Raw genomic sequence first — 19,167 nt, 5'->3', positions numbered from 1 at the left:
AAACATGGTAATAACTCACTAATATAAAAAATGGTGTGTCTATTCCCATCATTTCTGTAAATCCTTCTGTGATGTTTCCTGGTCTGGGCACAGGAATGTGACTGTTTTATCTTTTTAAACTTTCAGTTGCTCAGGCCCACAATGTACAGAACCCACTAGAGATGCTTCGAAATGAACCATGTTTGAGCCCATAGGACATCAGATACTACACCAAGCACAGATCTGGTCATAACAAGCTTTGCAATTGTGTTTTAGCTCTGAAACCATTGCCTTGATAGAAGTATAGGAATTTTGGCTAACGAAAACTTGATTCGGCTTTCACCGAGCTATGCAACACAGAGCTTTGGTATAACCAAGAGGAGCCAATCACGGTACCTCACCCTCCACTGGCTACACAACACAGAAACGCTTTCCCATTATGACTTAAAGCGTTACTTCTGTGGCCTCTGCCTAGAGCAACAGAGTTCTGACCTTGTTTAGGACTCCCCAGACCACTTTGAGAACAAGCTTGCTAATTAATAATCCTCTGTTTAATACATGATTGCAAAGAAGCTTCTATTAAGAATAAATTCAAATATATTTCTGTAATAATAGAATGTATAAGAAAATAGATATCCCATTTTTTGAGAAATTAATCTTAATTAACAATTCCTTAAAAATAATACACATTTTCAAAAAATGTATTGTGCTATATAGAACTATAAATTAAGTTACTATTATGCAAAATGATTAGCTTCTGAGGTGACATTTGTCAGCTACAGGAAGAAGTACTTGGACATTTATACAAACTGTAAAGCCGATAAAACTACACACTACTGCTTAACATTATTTTTCCTTTATGTAACAAAGTCACAATTTGAGCATAAAAATGGCTCTTATTAGACAGAGAATGTCAAGCCCCATTGCTAAATTTACTGTAGTGATTCAGCACTGAAAATAAGTATTGCCCTTTGGCTTCCATTAAAGCACTCGTTCAACACATATGTGATTTTATTACCACATTATTACTTAGACCAACAAAAGGCTATTTTATTTCAGACACTAGACAGTGCTAAATTCCTCCTGGTGCTTATATAAACTTAAAATATAATGTCAAGCTTACCACCTGTCCGTAAAACCTGAGACAAATGATAACTAAGCAAGTCCTGCCTCAAGCCTACTTTGCCAGCAGCCTTCTATTCATGTAAAAGTCCTGGAAAAATCATCCATTAACCTCTGCCTACCTGGGCAGGATTTTTGAGCCAACAAAGTGCTCAAAGAGCACATGAAAGATTAGATTCTCCAAGAAAAATAGCACCTATGGCAGCCATACTCAAGCTCTGTGACACTGGGATCGCAATTGCTAAAGGACAATTTGCTTACAACACTTCCAAACATCTTAGATGAGCAATTGTAAGAGTAAGCATCTGAAAAAAGATAGGTTGATCATTACATACCCAGCCCCTGGGAAACTCAGATTTATACAAGTACTGAAAAAATATCCCTAGCTAATATATTTCTTCAAGCTTTGACAGCCTGACTCCTGATAGTGCACTGTACAAATGCCTCTACAGGTCTCCTTAACAGAAATAAACCCTTCTGAATTCTGAGGATACCTGAAGACCAGCCCTCCAAAAGGGTAATTCAGAGTCTTGACAGTTAGTACACGTGGTTCCCAAAGCACCAATTCCAGCCAAGGAGGCCGTGGAACTGATCTCTGGTACACTAATTGCACTGAGGAAAGCAGAAGGTATGGGATTTTGACTGAGACACACAAAAATCCTAGTTTTTTGTTTGTTTGTTTTGGTTTGTTATTTTTGCATCTAACTGTTCACTAAATTTAATTCTGCCTTTCAACCATTTAAAAGACAGTAACATTAAGAAAATAGAAATTGATAGAATAAGGAGAAAAAGAAAAATCTTAGATGACTACATATACCAAAGCTGTATTAAACAGATCACTGGTTCCTCAGGTAACTACACAGATTTTGTTTCTGGAGAGCAACGTGAAATGACTCTTCAACAACACTTACAAAACCTCAAATATTTGCCTGAATGTTTAAACAACTTAAACTCAAACACAAACTAATGTCCATTTAGAGACAAAATTCAAAGCAATATATTTTTCCAGATGGTATACTGGATTGTTCAAGCTGTAATGGGCACTTATAAGAAAATATAATAAAAAAAGACAAAATGCTCATGCAATATAGCATGAACATAGCAAAACATCTATTAATATTGTTCTCCCAAAGAAAAATGGCTTACTAAATAGCCTGAAAGGACATCTGACATGCATCTTTCCCTCTTTGCAAGAAATATAACCACACATAAAACTATATGATTACTTGCTAAATCTAATAAGTTTCTTTTTCTTTGATGGTTGTTTGCTCCTTAATGTGCTTTAAATGTGCAATAAAAACATAATGAAAAACATACATTTATTCTATGTGGCAGTTACTACATATTCCATAAAAAAGTAATCTTATAAAATTTAATTTTACAGTGTTTCTTAAACCTATTTTTACTTACTCAGTATATGAACAGGGTATCTGTGAATGAATTTAATACTTAATATAACACTTTTCACCCACATTAATGCCCAATTTTGTCTTAACAGTCATTGCCTTTCCCCAGCTGTAAGCCTACAGGAAGAAAAGTAAGTGGATTTAAGGTTTCCAAAGAGTCTCATTAAAATGCAAAGTCCAGATATCTGCATCATATGCATGCAGTGACTGTTTTAGAACTGTTGTGGGATTCTTCCTATCCAGGCATTTGTCTTTCATAGCATTTTAATATCCCAGAGAATTTAGAACCAAGCTTAAATTGTTATCATTGGTGATATCCATGCATCTGTTTTGCATTAAGAAAATGCCTATCTGAGCAGAGATGAATTTAAAGACCACTTCTTTTGAAAAGGCATTCATCATAAAAGAAACAGCAAATAAAAGCTGTTGATAAAAAATCCTGTGAAAATCTCTTAGAAAATGCAGTCCAGAAAAACCTCCCAAGACAGTTTCCCTTGTCGCTTCTTCCACCTGAATTTACCTCCAAAATAATACTTGCAGTCAGTGATTAAACCACAATTTTTAAAATAGTCTTACTTTACCTGTGTTATTTCCATATGCCTCATTGTTCATTACAAACCAAAAGGTCTTCTTAAAAAATCCACTTCATCCACTTCAAGAGACAACGAGTAGCAGGGACCCAAGGATGCCCTGACCCATTGCTACTATCAGGTTCAACACATACTCCAAACCTCTTAGCTGGGCAGTAGCAAGTAGCCCTCCCATCAAGCCATCAAGGTCAGAACTTTACCTGGCCTTTGTCTTAACTTATTCTTATCAAGCTACCTGTTCTCTAAGCTACAACTGTAGAGAAGCTATTCCTAATCAGGTTGTGCTCCCGTCTTTAAAAAAAAAAATCCAAAGTGGTATGTTTAAAAAAAAAAAAAAAAATCTAGTTCTTTCACAGAAGACTCTCAATTCCTATGATCATAATAGTCCTCCACTGCAACCATTCCAGCAACTATACCAGTGTCCATTCATCTTTTCTTAGCACATCTGCACAGAATTGTGTGTGGGAAACTACATGATTCAGTAGAAATTTGACAGCTCTCTTGGAAACACAGGTACTTCACTATTCCTGAGCAGACACATGGAGTTCATCTGTAACCCCTAACGTTCATTTCAGCCCTGGGAAGGGCAGAATCCTAGAAGTGCTGTATTTTTCAGGCAGTGATGAGACTGCTTCTTCAATCAGCATAACTTTGAAACTCACAGTTTGCTTCTGTTCTTCACCAACAAACTAAATGTTCTGCAGTTCAGTATGCCTGAGTACAAGCAACACTGACAATGTCAACTACACACGCACAAAACATGGTTTAAGTTCAAGAAACTGCAGTCAATCTGTGCACTCCTAAACCAGCATCAGGGCTTCACACAGGATCCACCAGCTATATTAAACTTCATACTCCGTCAAAATAAAAATGCCAAATTATAATGCACTACAGCAGTGCGCTTTACTGTTCACAACAAAATATGGAGCTAAAAATGCTTTAAAATGATTTAAATAGGGAAAAACCTTCCCTCCTCTGGCCATCACACAATTCATTTTCTTGGGTGAAGGTGCAGATGAAGCAGTAGCAGCAGCTGCTGCAAGACAAAGCATCTACAAGCTTGACTTGAAGTATTGTGCCTTAGTTCACCACAATTTCATGCAACATTGCTGCTCAGAAAGGTTGTCCTTATGAGACCACATGACTACAGAAGTGAAACAGAAGAACCTAAAAGGGAGGATCGCAGTTTGAGTAGTTTATGTCACCTTGAAGTAGGGCAGAAGCAGCAAGTCACTGCAGCAGCGCCAGCAGAGCACACCTGCTGCCATTCCTCTTGCCTGCCCTGGCTAGTTAGCCAGGAGCCAGACCAGGCAGCAACATGAGGATCACTGGAACAAGAAATAAGGTTGCCAAGAGAGGTTGTGGAGTCTCCTTCTCTGGAGATCTTCAAAACTCGCTTGGACACGGTCCTGTGCCACGTGCTCTAGGTGACCCTGCGTGTGCATGGGGGTTGGTCTAGATGACCTCTAGAGGTCCCTTCCAACCTTAAGCATTCTGTGATTCTATGATTCACTGTTGCCAATAGCGAGTTGAACAGGCTTATATTTGATGGACGTTCTTAGACACTGAGGATGCATTAATTGCAGCTTAAATATTAACTACATTAGGGCTTTTTGTTTGCTTGTTTCGAGTATGAAGAGCAGAATAACTTTTTCAGGTGCTGGTACAGCAGTGTACCTACCTGCTCAAGCAGTCACAGCAGAACTGTATAAAGCTGCATCCCTAACACTCAGAGCAGATGTGAAAGCAGTTCTGCCTGCCTTGCTCCTGAACCCATTACCCCTCAGGCACACATCTGCTCCACACTCAGCCCAGAGGTTGGCTGTTAGACAAGGCTGTCGATGCAAGGCTGCTGCGCAACATGAACCCTAACTGCTGGGGCCTGCGGAGTCTCACGTGCCCCAGGAGGTGACCTACGGCAACACTTGTAGTTTTGTTCTCTTGACAAAGCACCTACGTGGTCACATGGGCAGCCCCAGGGACCCCTCCGGGAATCATACACAATGGGATTAACTCAAGGGCTTAAAGCAAGACATGTGCTTAAATATCCTCATGAGTCATAGCTTTAATTCTATTCCTTACACTTATTTGGATACAGATACTTGTTAATCTCATTGTATTGCTTTTATTGTGTATTTTTCCTCCATTTTTACCCTTAAATATGAAATGAAAGAGCCATTTGCTCTTCTGAGCAAATTTTGACATGTCAAATTTGCTCAAACAACAAGGAACAAGAGCATGCAGAACCCAAGGGGCTGCCAGGACATGGAAAAATATCATAAAGATCAAGGTGACAGCAGGTTTTAATTATGTGAGAGAAGAAGGCATGTTCTGTAAGGTCTCTGCAATTTGAGACTATAATCAAAATGTCATCAGCCTGCCTCTTGTATTTTCAATCTCTTAGGAAAATGACTAAAACTGGTATAACATTTTCAGATTAATTTTGATGCTTCCATCAGAAAGCGTGACATTTGGCTAATGTCAGGCATCACCTACATTGTCATTTGATTTCCCTCTTCCCTCTTGGGTGTCACTTCACTAATGACCTAGAGGTGGTAATGAAACACAATACACTGATGAAAAACAAAACTTTTGAAAATTAAGCATAAGTACTTAGAAATTAGAAAGTGTAAATACTCTCTTCATTATTGAATTAGCACGTATTAATTTGTACTGTATCAAGTAATCAAATACTGCAAAAATCTGCATCAGAACATATCAGTAAGGAACAGCATAAGCCTGAAGTTTTACAGTTACGGCACTGTTTCTGCCCCTCCCTTTCATGTGACACAGTGCACAAATCACTTAGTTCCTGTCTCCTCAGGATTTCAGTTATAAAGTTAGGGGACTTGTCTTTTCCTATGACTCTTCACTACAGCTTACTTAAAAACAGATTCTCCAAAACGATCACTAGCTATACTAAGCATTTGTAATGTGCAATCACAATGGCAGCTTGCTCTCAGCTGCCACTGTAAAACATCCAAACAACACTAACAAGAATAAGGGTCAGTGAACCTTCACCATCCTGCTCATCCTGGGGCTAGGAAGAGACAATCAATTTCCCCATCGGCTATCTAATCTAACAGAGAATATCCACACACACAAAACATTGGCTGAACCTTTAACAGTTCTGAGTAACATTGAAAATGTGTGAGATGTGCATAAAAATACTAGAATCTTCTTGAAAATCTGACACCACTACTCTATGGCATTGCCATATTCTGTTTTCTGGAAGCTTCTTGGCATTGTGAGTAAAGGATTTTAGACAGTCCCTTAAGATCAACACAGTACTTGTATGCATGGGTTTCCTTCTCCTACTAGTCATACTCATACCTCCTAGAGTTTATCAGCTTTGTCTGCACTTCAAACACAAGGAATGAAAAACATTAAACATATACCTTGCAAAATCTGCAAAATTTACAAAGGACTTCTTTTAAGTTCAGCTTCTAATTCCCATATATAGTTCTTACAATTCACATTTAAAATCTCACATGAGACAATGATTTAAAAGAGATTTAAAAACTTCTCATCTCAGCTTAGAAAAAAAAGCTCCAAAACACTGATGCCAAGTCTTTCTATGATTTTACAAAGTTCAATTCATGAGAATAAAATACAAGAATTTCTTTAGCCTATACTGAAGTACAGCATCAATTAAACCTGCTGAAATCTTGCCTATGGGACTCAGTGGACAATTTGAGGACATGGATTAGGTTAAAATCCTTTGGTAAAAACTTTCTTGGCGATAATCAAGAGGACATGCCCACACACTTATGGTATATAGTTAATCTCTTTTCCTTCCTTTGAAGCTCTTGGAAATTTGCGATTCGAATCACGTGCCAACGATTGTATGAAACGGCCTCTTCGTCTCCTTCCATGAAACATCCCATGATACCATCTGCACACAATAGTACACAAAGAATGAATAATCCCACCTTCTTTTGAAAAATGGCATAGAAATGTAAATTATTTAGGACATGTATAATGAAGCATGGCAATAGATGCAAACGGATTTATGGAATCAAAGACATTCAAAATGGTAAAGAACCTTAGGAGATCATGCGGGCAACACTGCTTCAGATGTTCTTGAAGGCACCAAGAGGAATTTTGTCTCAAAGCTGCACTGCTCCTCTGTTAGTTCTAAAAGGTGCAAAGGCCTCTAAAGAATACAGAACATCTACCTAATACATGATTAGAAAAACATCCTGCTAGTGAAGTCACTGATAGAGCGTGCTGGGATCTCATGGGCGCATATCAAACCCAGCAGCTACCCAGTATAACAGCACCACTGGGAAGTGCAAGCCCATAGGGTGCTATGTCCAAATCTACTCCTCTGGGAGACCAATTTAGAATATCCCTACGTGAAAGAAAGGAGAGATTTTTACATAATGAACCACTGCTCATCTGTCAGGGAACAATCAAAGGCTATGTCTACTTTCTTTTTTCAAGTATATACTAAATCCTACAGAGTTTCAGTTGTCTCATACCAACTCAGTATGGTAGTCCCCTTTTCTTCTGTCCAGTTGCATTGTTTTTCACCTTTTTTTCTTGCAGTGAATATCTCAAATCTGTTTTAATTGTTTCACATTCCTGACTATCAATATGGAAGACATTTACCCCTAAGACAGACTGAACTTCACCATTCTTCCTTCCTCGGCTTTTCCTCTTTTCTTAACTGTCCTCCAGTAAGTTCTAGATTTCCCCCTAATTTAAAATGAAGCTTGAATAAATGCCCACATTTTCCCTTTGAGGAAGAAAGACAACACAGCTCAGGATGGAGCAAAAACATGAAGCACACTGATTATTTGGGCTCTTGTTTTTGCTGATATGAATTTATTACTCTGTATGGTATAAAGGCTTGGAAAAGGTGTGCTCACAGGATTAAATTCATGTCTATAAAAAAAGAGTCATTTGGTGTCTGCTGGTTGTAAATTTGGGCAGCAATAAACGTTGGGCACCAATTGCTTACATACTGCTGACAGCTTTGCTATGCACCTAAAATGTAACAGATAACATGCAACTTTATTCGTATAGTGCACACCTAATCTGGTGAGACTGCCTTAAAATAAATAGGGCTTGGCTCTTCTTTCCTTTCTGGGTAACCGCAACTCACTCTCTTTTACTTCAAACTTCCATTTTACAATCCTGAGTTGGACCTAGGCTACGAAATGAGCACATATTGCCATTAAGAGAGTCAAAATCAGTTCTTTTAGCTTCAGAGCATTATCCACAAATTTGACAAAAAGAGTGATGGAGTAGATCATTAAATTCCATATTATGCCATCCATTCTCAGAGTTCTACACCTAGCCTTGTCAGCTACACTAACAAGCTAGAAACTACAACTGAAGTTGCCTCATTTAATCTAAATCCAAAACATCTGAAACTGATAAAAATGAATACCAAATATTTCTGTAAAAAGCAATAGTAATTACAGTGATATTTGCAAAAGACTATAGTGAAATTAGATTATCTTCTAACCCATTTCTTGCAGTCCTCTTCACTGCATACTGGATAATACAGACTGAATAAAGCTCGCCAGAATGTACAAGTGTAAGCATGTTAAAAAAGATGAACCAGACCTTGCCACTTCTTTCTTAACTTGCAGCCCCAACCTGCATTTTGGTTCTAATTGAGGCCTTCTATCATATAAATCTTCTGAATAGAAAAGTACAGTAATGCCAAAATACTAGTCTGCTGCGCATGCATCACTATATAGCTGCATTCCTGGTGAGAAAAAAAGAAAAATATTTCAGAGAGCGTGTCAGAAATACTTGAAAGAAAATCTGATTGCTGAAAAAGAGAGCAGAAATGCTATGAAACTATTAGGAAACACTGACCTTAGAGAGTTTATTGTATGAACAGTATCAGTTAAAGGGTTCTTTTTGAGGAGATCAGGTTTGCACCATAAAAATACAGCGCTCTCACATAAATCAAGCAGAAAACAATTACTATGTGAAGCAGTAGGACTCAAAGCTACCAAATCAGCAGAATGGATCTCATGACTTTGCCCTCTTACTTTAACTCCGCTTCTGCTCTTTAAAAGTTTGATAAGGCAGTTCCCTTCCAAAGAAGGGAGAAAAAAGGCAGAAGTTCTGCGCAGCTCACCAGAGATTTTGTTCCAGGTAACAAGTATTCATGGACATTTCTTAGGTGCTAGAGCAACAGGAGAGGGGAGCAGGAGATAGTGGACGAGGCACAGCCACACAGTAGCTCTGCGAACCCACCAGTCCCAACCCAAGCACTGCAAAGGACAAGGACATCCTCACATAGCCCAGGACGCACAGCAACCAGCCTCTTGGCCATCAGCTCCCACACAGGCAGGGGAGTTCATCTCTTTCCCTCAAATACTATGAAAAAGTGGTCACACAGACGAGAGTTTCACCATTGACCCTCAACCTGCAAAGCCTCTTCATTTTTCTTTTTCAGCAAGAGAAGACTTGGATGAATTTGCATATGGAGTTCTACAAACCAATAAAACCCTTGTATTTATTTTCTTTTTCCCATATTAGCATAAAATGATACTACCCCCTTAACAGACAGGGGCACAATATGAACCCAATTTTCATGCTCTCCACCAGTAACAGGATAAGAAATGACCAAACTCTTCAGCAACACACTAACCACTGCATCATGCACTCTTTTTTAAACTGTCATATGTGTTATACAAAGTGGGCTACTTGTCCAGCACAAAAAGCAGCAAAAACTTAATCCTCACAGTAGAGTCTTCATAATTGATGAAAAAAAGGGTTTGATTCAGGATGTGGGTCTCAAAGCCAGGGTCTCTGCAGCTCCAACCTCAGCCTCAAACTTCTGCCATGGCCACATCAATGACAGATTTCCAGAAGCTTCTAGAAAGACCTCACAGCTGCCACATCGGATCCCTATTACCCAGGGCTGCCACAACTGACCGAGAGACAGGTAGAAAGAACCAGTCGAGGAGCGCGGCAAAACCGCACTCTTCAACGAAGGGAGGGCCCGACAGCAGCACACACCTACCGGCTCCCGACAGACGAACGGCAGCCACCTCCTCCTCCGCCTCCTCCTCTCAACCAGCCGCGCGGAGGCGGGAAACGGTCTCCTCCTCCGTCGGGCGATGGCCAGGGGAACACGGCACATATCGGTGCGGTGCGGTGCGGTTCAGCTGCCGGGGCAGCGAGGCCCGGGCGCGCTCTCCTCAAGCACGGCGCGACCACTAGAGCGCAGCGCCCCTGTCGAGGTAGCACGAGGGCCGCGTGACCGTTAGGGGCGGGGCCTGCGTGACCGTTAGGGGCGGGGCCTGCGTGACCGTTAGGGGCGGGGCCTGCGTGACCGTTAGGGGCGGAGCCTGCGTGACCGTTAGGGTGGGGCCTGCGTGACCGTTAGGGGCGGGTTCTAAGGCGTTGTTGGGGGCGGGTTCTAAGGCGTTGTTGGGGGCGGGTTCTAAGGCGTTGTTGGGGGCGGGTTCTAAGGCGTTGTTGGGGTCGGGTTGGGACTGTCCTGTGCGGTGGGCTCCATACCGGTTAGCAGAAAAACAATCGGAAGAGGGGAAGAACGCGCGGCACAAAATTAGTTTATAATCTAAATGGAAGCATCGTGAGGACGACAGTTGGTTTGTCGAGGTAGCAGCCCTCAACTGAAGCTGCGTCATGCTAGACAGCGTGTGCAGTCCGTGGCCATGGCTCGGCGCTGGATGTTCAGACAGGCTCTGGCGTCCTGGCAGGTATCTGCAATGGGCTTAAATTTCCAGTGAAATGACCCTTACCACAGTAGGCACATTTTGCTATAAAATAGCTATATAATTGCTATATAATCATGCTTAAGGTATTTTTTTCTGAGACACAGCTAACTTTTCCTTAAATATAGAATGAGACTTTATACTCTTACATAGTCTCATTTTACCTTCAAACATTTCATAAAAGTGTTCTTGATTCTTTAAAACCTGAGATGCTGACACATAAGAGAAAAAAACTTTCGTAGGAAAAGAAAAGATGCTTCTGTTAAATCACTGCTTCTGATTATACTTGAAAACGTAGTGCTGTCTGTGAAAAAGAAACAAGCAGTCTCTGTGCACATCTTGCATCTCAGAACTCAGAAACATTTGGAGACTTGGAGGGATAAAATGGGTCAGCAATTTAATTGAAATAGGTGTTATGAGTTTAAAGAAAAGGCTTTTGAAAATAGATGTCTTTGTTGCAAACATTTAGCAGTTGTTTTCTTAAAAAAGAAAAGAAAGAAAGAGAGAAAGAGAAAAGGAAAATCTGATGTGGTTAATTCCTTTGTTCTTCCATTGCACAGAATGACCAAATTGTTCAGAAATATAATAAATTATCAGGTCCATTTTTTTAGCTTTCTAATGTGATAAAGGTTGCTGCATGAAACGTTTTTATTTTTGAGTGAGAACTTAAAGCTCAGTGTTTTGGAACATCAGCCCTTCCTGAATCTGAAATGTTACCATTTTACCGGAAATATCAGAGAAGAACAAGAGGAAATAGAGGAGCAGGGTAGTAATTCAAAGTGTTAGAGTTAAAATCTCCAAAGTCCCCTTGCTGCTAACAATTCCCCACAATCATGTAAGTTTCCTTCTACTTAATTCTTCTGTGCCTGGGATGATTTGTCTTCATGAACTCGAGCAGCGTCATTAAGCCTGAGGTAAAGAGAGATCTTAACAATACATATTATAAAATTATCTTACAGACTGTGCCATCGGAAAATTAAATTCTGTCATTCAAGCATGCTACCATAGTGATATAAAGGAATCTCCAAAATGAGATAATTTTGCCTAACAGACAAACATTGTGTCAAACAGACATTTTGAACAAGAACGTGGTATGTTTGTATTTACATTATTTGAGAAAATCTCTGAGTATATGAAAGGAACAGAGTACAGTTTAAAAGTTCATGTGTCCTTTAGTGTCAGCGTAGTTTGGAGATATAATCAACCCATGTTTTGCACAAGTTGTATATCTAGATTATATTTCATGTGTGCATGTTTTAATATAAGAAAATTGTAAAGAAACTCTTGAATTTAGTAATTTAGAGCAAGTGTTTGGCAAGAGTACTTTGGGATCTGAGCCTGGGTTTGCTGCAGGTAAAAGAGATTGAGGAATTTAGAAGCCAAGCATGGTATTTGTAAAACCAACCTTGCATTTCCATTTTCTTGTATGGGGCTAATGTGTGTCACACTTTATGCTAGTTAAAATAAAATTTGAATTGGTAAATATAGGAAGTGCATTGTGGCCGAATGCAGAGACCAATTTGTGAAGTAATGAAGTTTCCTATTCAGTATGTAAGTAAAGGAGACCCATGTCTCTGAAAAATGTTGCTTTCAATACATGTGGGATTTAGGGAAGGAGAAGAATGTTAAAAAGAAGATTCTTAAAGATTTTAAATTTTCCACTGAGTGACAATTGGGTAGACAGCTTTTGTGACACAAGCAGTAGCCCAAGATGGTCATCTCTGTGTTCAGAATGATTTGGAGCAGCATTTCAGTACATCATCTCCATCGTTACTGAAATCAGTAGGGAACTGTCCATCACAAAAATCTACACAAGCAAGAAAAAATGTAAAGAAAACAGGAGAAAAGCTTCAGTACAATATACAGAATTTATGGACACAGCATCCTCTCTGGGGCCCCATAAACCATTTTGGAAGTTTTCCAGAAAGGCATTATTTTTGCTTCAGTGTATCTTTTGTTTCATATAGTCTATGCCCAAGGCTATATTTGGAGTGGTAGTCAAACTGCGGCATATCTTGTGCATGTTACAAACGGCACAATATACTAGTCATCTTCAGGCTGTGAAAGCTGAAAAAGAATTCTGTATTATAACAATTCAAATCATGCACCTTTCTCCTTACTTTAATGAAACCCAAAGTTGTTATGGCACTAACAAATCTGAAAACTGGGAACTCCTAATTAGTGGGAAAGTCATGAAAATATTTGCAGAAGAGTAGAAAGATCATATTTTGCTGGAGAAGAAGCAGTTACTTTTTAACTTATGCGTAATATGAATTCTTGATGGCAGTACCATGCTTTTAAACCCAGCAAAATAAGTATGACTCCGAATCATGATAGTGAAGAGACTATTCATTCTCTATGCAAGTTCCCTTTCTTTTGCCTTCTGTTGTGAGACTGCCGGTAAGAGTTAATTGATGGCAACTCTGACAGTAACTCTTCTAGTGCAGAAAACATATTCCAGGGACTCTGCAAATACCATCTATTCATTATTTTGCATAGGCTGTCTAGCAGAAGACAGATGCTAATGTTCACTCAGTACTGACATAGATGAGATAGGAAACAGTGACCTGTGGTGAAGTGTTGTAGTTTATCACCTATGGACTCAAATAAAGAATGTTATGGAGAAGGATAAGGATTTTAGTGTTTTTTAGGAGTTCCTATCCTCCTCCCTTTGGAAAAGATCGTCACAAGCAATACAGATGAAAAGCAAGAACACAAAATAATCCCAAATTGTATGTAGCAAATAGAGTTATTCCATAGTGTTTTACAGCCACATACCAGTGAACTTGTCAGAATGCACTGCCAAAGAACTGCCCAGTTAACAAGACTTCAGAGTTTTGTTGAAGTTACAGATTAAGATGAATAATTGATTGAAAGCCTGTTTGCATCAAAAACTGGTTGTAGCCTTGCAATGTATTTGGCATCAGTTCTAATAAACATTGCGTTGAGATGGGTATTTCCCATCTGATTCCGAATGACAGAAAGCACAAATTGTGAATGAAAACTGGATGATTTTTTGAGAGAATTAATGAGAAATGATTTATTAAGGCTTTTTTTCTTTCAGGTCTCATGAGAAAAGCACACCATATACAACATTAATAGGATGCTATTCTTACTGCTTCTTAAACACACAACCTGGTGATCCTGAGAATATAAAATGCCCTCAGTACAAGGTTTTCCTGGATGGTTTTGATGAAGTATTGACTTATTTATTCATGTCCTTGCCATGGAAGAAAGAAACAAATGTAAGGCATTGTTGCTTAGAGAGCTGAGAGAGCCATAGACCACCGAGGCCTTCCAAAAAGAAACATGAATAATGCTCAATAATACCAGTGACAGGAGAACTTACATATGATGGTTAATTGTGTGCCACATAGCTAAAGTACTAGTATATTAATAATACAGGATTTGCTTAACATTTCTAGCAGTGATTCCTAAACTCGGATGTATGTTTTATTGCTTTTGTGATAGAGATGAAAGTTTGTGTTCCTGGATTTAAAATTCGTTTTTAGGTTTCTACAATGCAAAGCACTGAAAAAGGTAGGATAGCTAACTCTTGGGTATACTTTTTGAAATCCCAGCTATCTATCGTCAGAGAAATTCATATTGTAAATATGAAATTATTAAATATAATGTAATTATAAATGTAAATAAATAAATATAGCCATACCATAACACAAAAAATTGCAATCCAGGAATCAGATGTACTTATATTTTTTATCAGATCTTTGTGCAAGTTTAGAAAAGAGAATCAAAAGCCTTTTAACTGGATTTATTTTGTCCTGCATTCATAAAGCATTCAATATGATTCTTGATATTTGACAGAGTTTATTGGTCAGTACTTCAGAAATGTTTTGGATTGTATTTATCTTTTGGACAAAAATCCAGATTATCTGCTTTCAACAAGAATGTTTCATTTGTTTCAGATAAGCTAGAAACTCACTTTGTGTGAGGTATTCCAATGAAACTAAAAAAAAATGTTGCTCTGAATGAAAGTCACAGTAATTAAGGGGAAAAAAAAAGCATTAAAAAACGAAGAATGAAGCAAGTAGCACAGACAGCATGGTTTGCTGATTCGTTAGAGGGAGATCAGGCCACACAGGTGTAACAACAGTGTGAAGGGAGATGTGTATTTACTCAGTTGTTGGCATGCAACATGGCCAGAGGTGCAAGCAGGGGCATGCAGCGTTATGAGGGAGGAGGCTTGTTGTTTTCTAGACCTTGGTTATTATTTTGTACCTTTTCTGGATTTGGCTACATACTTGTCCAGCATCCTTAAGCATATCATGTCTCTTCTCACTTCTCCCTCTTTTTGCAGTATAGTATCTTTGAGATGAGATGTTTCCTGCTGTATGTTTGCACAGGGCTGCCACACTGTGGCATTATGCTGCTCTAATAAACGTGTAATACAATAACAAGTATACCGTGCTAAACACCTTTAATTACAGATATACATTTTATCAAATAGTTATGCCTTTTCACAGTTCAAATCACTAAAAATAACAACTTCAAGATTGCTGAAGGAAAGGGAACCATACAGTAGAAAAAGGAATCACTTATGTTCTTTCTCTCTTCAGAGGAGAGAAAGGAAATTCCTTTAATAAAATCCGTCAGGCTTGCAAGAGTCACCTCACTACCAAAACCGCCACTGCAACCAAATTAACATTACAGAAAGGTAAAGATTTAGATCCTTATATCAAACCTATATGGAATCTAGGAAAAGCTTTCCTTAGAAGCCTGTTCCTGGCTATAATTCAGACAAATCCACTCTTTCTAACAGGAACCCCTACAGTATTGCCTTTGTAATATTGATGCAACTTGTTATATCAAGGTAAAAGAACCTTAGATTTTAAAATTAAATTTACAAGTCAATGTTGTATTTGTAGTAGACAGGAAATCTTGTGGGAAATGGATAATGGCTCCATGCATTTGTGTGAAATGTCTGCATGCATGATGAATAAAGGCCATTACTCTACTCAAGCTTCTTGGAGATTCATTTCTGCAGAACAAGCTTTCAGCTTTTTTTCCCCTAGACATATGTGTACTTCCCAACCATCAGGGTCACAGTCTTTACTTCAGAAGTTCTTAACAGGAAAAAAAAAAAAAAAAAAAAAGTATGTCCTTCAAGAGAGGGGAGTTACGTAACTGAATATCTATAATTAAACTGAGTGGTGACACCAATAAGCATAGTGCACAAAACAAGAGCTGAAATTATACACTTGGCAAGAAAAGCATAGCCCAGGGGACTGAGTGGAATTTAGAACTTCTTTCCTGTCTGTATCTCTGGTTCAGACATGGCACTTTTTTTTTTTTTTTTTTTTTGGTCTCAGGATTATTTGATGGATCTTTGGAAATAAACATTTTATCCAATCTCATTGAAATCAACATAGAAGCCTTTCCCTTTACTTCATTTGCCTTTTAATAAAATTACTCATAGTCGAATTCTTGTGAAGCTAGCTATATCCCAAGCAAGTGGCCACATTTACTGGTAGGTTAATCAGGAGGGTTGCAAAGGCTGCCCTTCTCACCTGCTGGATTTCTTGCACAAACCATGTCTCTCTCTCTAAATATTTAGATAGAATCAATTACTTCTTTTTTATTTCTGCCATTCCAACTGTAATACATTATTTCCTGTTTGCTAGGTTGGTATTTGCCCCCCCGCCCTCTTATTGGGGTGAAAAAATTATGTGTACAATTTTCTTTGATAAAGCGCTAGCAGAAAGAAACCCAAACTTTGTGTCTTGTATGCCGCTTTAGATATCCATTCATCTGTTTGATTGTTTTCTTCCATATGAGCTGCGATTGAGATCTCAGTATGCACTGCTATTAGGATAAACATCACCCAGACTTTGCTAGAATTTCTGACAATGGCTTTCTGAAAAAGTGGAGTGCAGTGTGCAGTGGAGTGCAGTGTGCACTCCACAAAAACATACAATGGCTTTTTCAGAAAGCCATTGTATGTTTTTGTGGAGTGCACACTGCAGATATTTCATTGGATATTTCAGTTGTAGATTTTAATTTGTTCAGATATAAATCACATTGCATCCAGTTCAATTTATGGCTTGGCTCTGTGGATGTCTTTTCTAAAGCTTAATGAAATAGGTGGGAATCTTCTTATTAATGCTGAAAGGCTTTTGGACAGGCCAGGTAATAACTCTCATGAATGTACCTGCTTTATTGTGCCAATAATATATAAGAACTTAAAGTATTCCTAAATATCTTACTATTAGAATTAACTTGTTACTGAATTTATACTAAGCAACCTTGTACAAGAAGGAAGCACAGCTATCTAGTGTAATGAAGATAAGAAGAATATTTTTGATATTTTGCTTCTGATACAGACACCAGGAGTTTTATGTCTCCTGTAACTAAGTGGGACACGGCCAGCTAAGCTCTGCCTGGATCTGGCCTGTGTTGTTGTTTTTCATAACAGCCAGTTTTCCATAATGATTCCAGTCAGGACATTCAGCCAGTAGTGAAATGTAAATGTCCAGGATCATTGTGACTTACATCCCTTTCCTCCCGCCTTGTGCAGCAAAAGCTATTTCTGGGTGAATGCACTAGCTGAGCTAAATTTCATCTGGATGACAGAACAAATCTGACTCATTTCTGGGTCCAAACATCAAAGGGGTCAAGTTGCTAAAATCGCCGCAAGCATCAAGAGCCGTTGCACCTAATTGCCTCCATGCAGCGCATGAAAATTTCCGTTCTTTGCCATACTCAGCTACAGAAAATTGCTGCTCATCCAGCTGCAAACATCTGACAGGCAGCAAGACAGCACCTCAGGGACAGAAGGTTTTAAAGCAAACTATAGCTATGTATCATTGACATGTTCATGTGAAAATTCCCAATGTGCTGAAAATTCAGATCTCTGAGTAGCATCACGTCATCCAGATAAAGCAAAAGTCCAAAATAAAAGTGCCCCTGGGATATGCAAAAGCTACTTTGGAGCAATAGAGGAAAATATTCCTACATAAAACCTGGACCAGATTCCAGCAAACCAGACCAAATTCAGGCAAGGGCAGTAACAGATGGATGTGCCACAAACTCACATGGAATGATAAAGGTTTCATGATCTACAAGGCCGAATGCAAAAGATACATTTTAAACAGAAAAAGAGATAAAAGATTAGGGTAGGTTCAAACAGTATTTAAATTTAAACACAAAAGCACCCAACAGGTCCTGAATTTCAGTGGGATTTACATGACTGCTGCCTTTAGACGCCTTGGAAAGCCTTATCATGGGTAACTGTCCTCTCCAAATGAGCTAAGATTCAAATAACATCCTTAAGCAAATATATCTTATCTGTTAGACTGTGTTCAACAGGCACGTGTCTAGTGGCAGAAAATTTCAAAACATAATAGAAGTAGGCAGCTACAGAAGTATTTTAGTCAGAAGCACTGTGACTTAGCCACATAGATGTTCTCTTTAAATCCTTTTAAGCTGCTGCTCTACCATATTCCTTGCAGGTCTACGAGTTCAAGTAATGGCATATTTATTTTAAGAGCCTGTTCATGTAAGGTTGATATGGATTTGACAAGTATAAGATAAAAAAAATGAAAGTAAATTGCAAAAAAAAAATCAAATTATCTCATGGTTCTCCATTCCTTGAATCTGAATTTGCCCATTTGGGAAGGTGTTTCTTCAGTTTGTCCAGTATTTCTCCATATTTTTGTAACAGACATTTTCTGATTTATTAGTGGAAACATATTTACTATTGCACTATCTTAGAACAGAGAAAGAATAGAGACTAATTTTCATCATCATGCATTATTAGAATGTCATTCATTATTAGAATGACAGCAAGGTTTCAATTCATATGTCAAGATTCCAGTGCTAATTGTGATGAAGGATACACCATTATTTTTAAATGCTGCTACCAACGAAGTAAGTGGAAAACTAAGTTTTGCCATTATCTGCAATGGCTTCAGGGTTTCCCCCATACCTTCAGTGTTTCTTTGTAGCTACCTGTATTCATGTATATTATTATTGTCATAGGAGCATCTGTTGTAATCCGTGATCTTCATCATGTAAAAGCTTCCTGGAAAGTTTTACTTCAACATGTTTTATCTAAATCTGGGTGTGTATTTGATAGAAATTCACAAAAAGACATTTTAAAGCATTTAAAGATGTCGAATTGTGAAAGTACACTTTTTCTCACAATCATTATTTCTTTAAAAATCTCTTCATATGAAATGAAGAGATCATTAATTTCTCATTAATTTCTGTGGGGTTCACTGATTTATTCCCAGGGAGATACCATGCTAAGATTTTCTCCTCCATCTTGAACAGCAGAAAAAATCACAAGGAATTATACTCAGCCTCTGATAATGAATAGCTTGATCAAGACAAATAATG

The sequence above is a fragment of the Tinamus guttatus genome, unplaced genomic scaffold (assembly GCF_059628265.1).
Source record: "Tinamus guttatus ecotype Peru unplaced genomic scaffold, ASM5962826v1 Tinamus_guttatus_pri_ptg000451l, whole genome shotgun sequence".
Classification (NCBI taxonomy): Eukaryota; Metazoa; Chordata; class Aves; order Tinamiformes; family Tinamidae; genus Tinamus; species Tinamus guttatus.
Note: the sequence above shows the minus strand (reverse complement) of the source record.